The sequence below is a fragment of the Misgurnus anguillicaudatus genome, chromosome 8 (genome assembly GCF_027580225.2).
Source record: "Misgurnus anguillicaudatus chromosome 8, ASM2758022v2, whole genome shotgun sequence".
NCBI lineage: Eukaryota > Metazoa > Chordata > Actinopteri > Cypriniformes > Cobitidae > Misgurnus > Misgurnus anguillicaudatus.
In genome coordinates this window covers 3,120,680-3,128,521 of record NC_073344.2, presented here as the reverse complement: position 1 = coordinate 3,128,521, position 7,842 = coordinate 3,120,680, and positions in this window count along the sequence as shown.

Below are 7,842 nucleotides of genomic sequence, written 5' to 3'. Positions count from 1 at the left end.
CATAGGAGGCAAGGGGCTTTTCCCGTGTCCCAGCCCCTTTGAAGCATTGGTCGAACCCTCTCGACCGAATGCAGTGGGCACCCTCAGTTCGACTGCAGGCAGGGCCTACCCATCCGATGCCATGAGCAATTTCTTTCAAAGCTCCCGTTGGATGCTGCGAGGGCCCTCCCGGTCGAACGGCTAAACTCGATCCCCAATCACGCTAGCGCCGTGCACAACAGCTAACTGTTCAACTGCTGGCAGGGCTTACCCATCCGATGCTGTGAGCATTAAGCCCCATCGGATGCTGCGAGAGCCCTCCCGGTTGAACGACTAAACTCGATCCTGAATCACGCTCGCGTCCTGTTCAACTGCTGGTGGGGCTTACCCGTCCGATGCTGTGAGCATTAAGCCCCGTCGTATGCTGCGAGAGCCCTCCCGGTTGAACAATCACGCTCGATTTTGCAAATACCTTCTCCTACCCTTCACTTTTTTGGGGGGTTAATTTCACATCATTTCTCTACCACTGCATCGCTGATGTTTCCTCTGCTCACAGAGAGAGATGTGAAATATGTTAAGCAAAAGAGGTTCCTAACGCCCTGCTAAGGAGAAAACTGAAATGGTGGAGGGAGTAATAGCAAGTTAGTTATGTGTAATTCTGTTTATTTCATACTGGCTCCAATGTATATCACAATCTGAATTATTTACTTATTCATTTATGAAGAGTCCCTAAGTATATGTTGCATGTTCTCTTATTTTTGTTTTTTGTTTTTTAAAGAAAAATAACATCAATTTATGGAAAAAATGTATGGATTTATAGCGTTTTGAAAAAATATAAAATTAACTTTGAATTTGTAATCAACAATATTGTTGTTTGATTTAATAATCATTATTCAACATTGTTACGATCCCAGATGGTATTATTTTTTTAGGGGTATGAATGGGAGGCAACAATATGAAATGATGGATTTATTTTTGGTGTGTGTATGGGAGCCAACAACGACAGACAACAAAAATAGTGGGCAAAACTGTGCAATTTATTAATATACAAAGGTGTTTAGTGGTGTGACAAGGTGAATAAAAAGGTGATGATATTTACAATATTTACAAGTAACAAATAACAAATACACAAAAGGGGAAAGCGGCACGAGCGGTGCCAAAGCAAAGAAACAAACAAAACAAAACCGTTCTAGCTAACGTTTAACCCTCTTACCTACGCTATAAAACAAAAAGGTAATCAGATAAATCTTCAGCGTCACACGACGCCCTAACTTACCTACTCTACCTACCCAAACACAAAACGTACAGAGGGTGGCACACGCTCCTAAACTAGTGTCTCTAATACAGTGAATGTAACCTACGTGTTGCACAATGTATGTCACGTGACGTACTTACCTGTCCGCTTTCCCCAATAACAACAAAGTCACACACAACAGAGCGAATGAACGCTAACGTACAAACGCATAAACAAGTGACTATAAAACTGGGTACGAACAGTCTGACATACACAACAAGAAACAACACAGCAAATGATTTTGACACGGTATAACACAACAACAAGGGTTTAACAATATCAGTAACCAGCGTACTGGCATGAATGAACAGCAGTGAGATTTAAATAGGCGGTATCGGGTGTTGATTGGTGGATCGACGAGTGACGTCACACAGGATAATTAAGATTGACAGGAAAGGTGTCCAATGGCCGGGATCTGAGAAGACAGACAGACAGCGGAGGAGAGAAAGAGAGAGAGAACAAAAAGAACACAAAAAACCAACAAACAACAGAGCACGTAACACCCCTCTCCTTAAGAACAAACACCTGTTTGTTTAAAGTGAAACAGATGTAACTAATTATGAACACTAGACTCTGGAAAGTGCATCTGCCACAACATTCTCAGCACCTGATTTGTGCTTAATTTCCAGGTTGTAACTTTGAATGACAAGAGACCAGCGCATTAACCGTTGATTCTGGTTATACATGCGAGACAGAAAGACTAATGGGTTATGATCCGTAAACACAGTAACAGGTAAAGAAGATGAGCCAACGTAAACTTCAAAATATTGCAATGCAAGTAATAATGCCAAAGCTTCTTTTTCTATGGTAGAGTAGTTAAATTGATGTTTATTGAACTTACGGGAAAAATAACACACAGGATGGTCAATGCCCTGCTCATCCTCCTGAAGGAGAACAGCGCCTACACCCACAGCACTGGCATCAACTTCTAGTTTGAAAGGTAATGCAAAATTGGGTGCAGAGAGAACAGGTGCATGACACAACAAACACTTAATTGTTTCAAATGCGTTCTGACATTCATTTGACCAGACAAAGGGTTGTGACGGACTTAACAAACTAGTAAGTGGATAAGCAACAGTGGAAAAGTTTTTACAAAAGCTACGGTAGTAGCCGGCCATGCCCAGAAACCTACGCAGCTCACGCCGCGTGGTCGGAGCGGGGAACTGAGCAATGGCTGTGACCTTCGCTTCGATAGGTCGCACTTGACCATGACCCACCTCTTTGCCGAGGTATGTCACAGTAGCTTGTCCAAACTCACACTTCGCTAAATTTAGCGTTAATGAGGCTTTTGTAAGGCGCTCAAACACAGTTTTCAGAAGAGATACATGTTCTGACCACTCTGATGAATAAATCACTAAATCGTCCAAGTATGCATTACAATTCGGAACACCTGCCAACACTAAATTAACAAGCCTCTGAAAGGTTGCAGGTGCGTTCCGGAGACCGAAAGCCATGATGTTATATTGTAGGAAATTATCAGGAGTTACGAAAGCGGAGATATCAGATGCACGTGGGGTAAGAGGAACTTGCCAGTATCCTTTTAATAAATCCAGTTTGCTCACAAAGCGAGCAGAACCTAAATTATCTATACAATCCTCCATGCGAGGCAGTGGGTAACAGTCAGGCACTGTAACAGCATTTACCTTTCGGTAATCAGTACAGAACCTAAATGTTCCATCAGGTTTAGGTACTAACAAGCATGGGGAACTCCAAGCACTGCAGCTCGGTTTAGCAAGACCATTTTCTAGTAAGTACTCCACTTCTTTCTTCATGACCGATCTTTTTGTTATATTTACTCTGTAAGGTTGTTTAATGGGAATTGCATTTTCAACATTAATGTCATGCTGTAACACTGTCGTTTGTGTTGGAATGTCACCAAAGAGAGATGGAAAAGCTCGAATTAATTCTACAATGTCCTGTTTTTGTACTTCTGTTAGATGCATGAGATGTGACGGCAAATCTTTCAATATTTCAGAGTTTGATAAACGTGCGCATTGATGAGGAGCGTTGCGCAGCACAATGCCATCCTCATCAGCTCCATCCGCAGCTGCAGAGGATTCTACAGGGGAGACTACGGCTACTGGAGAAACGACAGGCTTTGTCATGTTTTCTGTAACCGAGTCCTTTGTATTTCTCTTATGATATGCCTTTAACATATTAACATGACACAAACGAGATTGGCGTTTTCGGTCAGGAGTGCATATAACATAATTAGTGTCACTGATTTTCCTTAATACTTCGTAGGGACCAGTAAAGCGTGCTGACAAAGCTGAACCGGGGACAGGTAATAAAACCAGAACTTTGTCACCAGGTTTAAATGAGCGAAGCGCAGCTTTCTCATCAAAGAGACGTTTCATCCCTTTCTGTGCAGCAGCGAGAGACTTCTTAGCAAGAGAACAGGCAGTATGTAGTCGTTCTCGGAATTTACAAACATAGTCCAAAATGTTAGTTTTAGGACTTGTCTCAATTGCCATTATATTTTCTTTTAGGACTTTTAACGGCCCCCTAACCGTATGGCCAAAGACGAGCTCTGCTGGGCTGAAACCGAGACTTTCTTGTACGGTTTCACGAACGGCAAACAATACTAATGGAATTCCCTCGTCCCAATCTTTTGCTGAATCATAACAATATTTTCTCAACATCGACTTTAGGGTTTGGTGAAACCGTTCCAGCGCGCCCTGACTTTCAGGGTGGTACGCACTGGAAACGTTGTGAGAAATGCCAAGAGATTTCAACACTTGGGAAAACAACTTTGACAGAAAGTTAGTACCTTGGTCGGTTTGTACAATTTTCGGTAAGCCAAACGTAGAAAAGAATTTTATTAGAGCTTTTATTACAACAGGCGCGGTAATTTTGCGCAGGGGAATTGCCTCGGGGAAACGGGTAGAGACACACATCATTGTCAGCAAAAATTGGTTTCCCGATTTCGTTTTAGGCAGCGGCCCCACACAATCGACAATGACGTGTTAGAAGGGTTCCCCAATAGCAGGAATGGGCGAGAGGGGAGCAGGTGGAATCACCTGATTTGGCTGCCCCACATACTGACAGGTATGGCAAGAACGACAAAACGCAGCTACATCCGACTTCAAACCAGGCCAAAAAAAATGTCTAAGAATTCTGTTATATGTTTTAGTGATACCAAGATGTCCTGACAACTCGTGGTCATGAGCTAAACTCAACACCTGTTGTCGATAAGGAGTAGGTACTACAATCTGGCATACAACATCCCACTCTTTATCTGAGGCTGTAACCGGCCACCATTTACGCATCAGCAGCTCATTTTCCACAAAATACTCAGCATTTCGTTCTTTAATGGTAGACTTCCCTAAAGACTTAACAGCATCAAAACACTTGGCGAGAGACTGATCCTCTTTCTGTAGTGTAATTATTTGTTCTCGGGTCACCGGCAATTTTAAGTCATCAGTTTTAACATCTGAATCAAGTGAAGTTACTCTCTGCTGCTTCTCTTCACTGACAGCTGTCACAGGCACCTCCGGTGCAAAAATAGGGGCGATGAATGAATCAGCCAGGTTGACCACAACGCCCGCTTTCCGCGACTGAGCGCGCGTTAGCACACAAGCCGGGAAAACGTCAGGGTATGTCTTAGACAAATCATCCTCACAAAACACATCAGGTTTATCCAAAACCTCTAACACTGGCATTACTTTGCCCCCTGCCAGGTCATTACCTAGGATGAAGGTAACGCCTTTAACTGGAAGTGAATGCCGTACACCGACCCTCACAAACCCAGTAACCAGCTCTCTTTCAATTTGTACACGTTGTAAGGGTAATTTATTTTTTTCCTTTTCTCGTCCCTGTACACGCACACTGGAACCGCCCGAGGTTTCCTCAGACAACGGCAACACGTCTGAAACAATAAACGACTGTGCAGCACCAGTATCTCTAAGCATCTGTATTTGTTTTTGATCCTCAGGTTTGCCAGTTAACGAAATTAACCCCTTCAACAAGAAAGGTTTATAACTAGAGTCAGGTACATCACACACAGCTTCGGGCTTACATAAATCCACTACGGTGTTCACAAAACCAACACTTTTCGGTTGCTGTTTGCGTTTTAATGCAATGCAATCAGAAATTACATGTCCCTGCTTGTGACAATAAAAACATTCCCTTACCTCTTTAGGACGCGGGGAGATAGTTTTTGGAGTTGGGGACTGTAACTGGGGCAACGAAGTCTTTTCAGATCGTGCAGAGGAAAACACATTTTTGTGAGTCAACACAAACTCATCCGCCAGCACTGCGGCTTGAGAGAGGGAGGTTTCCTTCTGTTCATTCAGGTAAACCACCACTCGCTCTGGCAGACAATTTTTAAATTCCTCCAACAAAATTAATTCCCGCAGAGAATTGAAATCATTAACTTTGCTAGCAACACACCATTTATCAAAAAGTATACCCTTTTCTCTAGCAAACTCCACAAAAGTCAAGTTAGGCATTTTCCTGTGATTTCTAAATCTTTGCCTATATGCCTCGGGCACCAACTCGTAAGCGCGTAGTATAGCAGCTTTCACTGTGTCATACTTTAAACTGTCTTCTAACGACAGGGTAGAGCAGACTTCCTGGGCTTTACCAATCAGCCGACATTGTAACAACAAAGACCAAACATCTTTTGGCCAACGGAGGGAAAGCGCAATGCGCTCAAACGCATTAAAATACGAGTCCACCTCCGACTCTCTAAATTGAGGCACTAACGCAATATGCTTGCTCACATCAAAGGTAGCCGAGGACGATTCGACCACCGGGGAAACATTAGGATCTGGTGCGGGAGTCTGCTGCGCAGCTGAGTTGGCGGTAATCTTCATCGCTTCCAGCTCAAGCTGTCGCAACTTTATTTGTTTCTCAGCCTCTATTTCCAACCTACGTATTTCCAATCGCAGCTCTAACTCAGCCTGCCGCACTTGAGCTTTTTCTTGGGCTTCCAGTTGTAAACGGGCGAGGCGGACCTTCAGCCGCGCATCCCCTCTGGACCCAGTAGACACGGGAGAGAACGGTTCGAACTGGGGCAAACTGGCCTTGGCGTCGGACTCCTCCTCGGCCTCAGCGGCAGCCTGTTCCCCCACACCCTGTTCATCTCCGGAGGTAGAAGGCTGTGCAAGTTCGGCACCAAGTGAACGCGTCTCCCCATCGGCCTCCTCATCAACAGCGTCCCCAGACATAAGCAAAACATTTAATTCAAATAAACCTTGCAAAACTGTTTGTTTAATTTCTTTTTTAAGAGCCTGCCTGACAACGGAGATTTTGTAGTGTGCTGCAATTGCAAACAAATCATCCTTCCTACACTTATTTATCTGCCCTATGGTGGGATTTTAATAAATGCTTGTAAATCAAACAAAGCCATGTTTCGATTGTTTATTCCCACACACACAAAAACCACAACACCAACACACCCACCGGTAAAGCGCAAAACTACTATCAAGCTTACAGGCCTCACAAGTACGTCGATGACGCCAACACACACCAAAAAAAATTAAATATAGTAGAAAGGGACGAGCCCCCAAATTTGTTACGATCCCAGATGGTATTATTTTTTTAGGGGTATGAATGGGAGGCAACAATATGAAATGATGGATTTATTTTTGGTGTGTGTATGGGAGCCAACAACGACAGACAACAAAAATAGTGGGCAAAACTGTGCAATTTATTAATATACAAAGGTGTTTAGTGGTGTGACAAGGTGAATAAAAGGTGATGATATTTACAATATTTACAAGTAACAAATAACAAATACACAAAAGGGGAAAGGGGCACGAGCGGTGCCAAAGCAAAGAAACAAACAAAACAAAACCGTTCTAGCTAACGTTTAACCCTCTTACCTACGCTATAAAACAAAAAGGTAATCAGATAAATCTTCAGCGTCACACGACGCCCTAACTTACCTACTCTACCTACCCAAACACAAAACGTACAGAGGGTGGCACACGCTCCTAAACTAGTGTCTCTAATACAGTGAATGTAACCTACGTGTTGCACAATGTATGTCACGTGACGTACTTACCTGTCCGCTTTCCCCAATAACAACAAAGTCACACACAACAGAGCGAATGAACGCTAACGTACAAACGCATAAACAAGTGACTATAAAACTGGGTACGAACAGTCTGACATACACAACAAGAAACAACACAGCAAATGATTTTGACACGGTATAACACAACAACAAGGGTTTAACAATATCAGTAACCAGCGTACTGGCATGAATGAACAGCAGTGAGATTTAAATAGGCGGTATCGGGTGTTGATTGGTGGATCGACGAGTGACGTCACACAGGATAATTAAGATTGACAGGAAAGGTGTCCAATGGCCGGGATCTGAGAAGACAGACAGACAGCGGAGGAGAGAAAGAGAGAGAGAACAAAAAGAACACAAAAAACCAACAAACAACAGAGCACGTAACAAACATGTTCAGACTGAGCAAAAAAAAACAATTTTAACAGAATAAATTGAATATTCACAAAATTTGTGGGTCTGGGTAAAAAATTTACTTTTTCTGAAAACTATTGAAATGGATTTATAGCGTTTTGGAAAAGAGCTCTTCATATATATATAAAAGAAT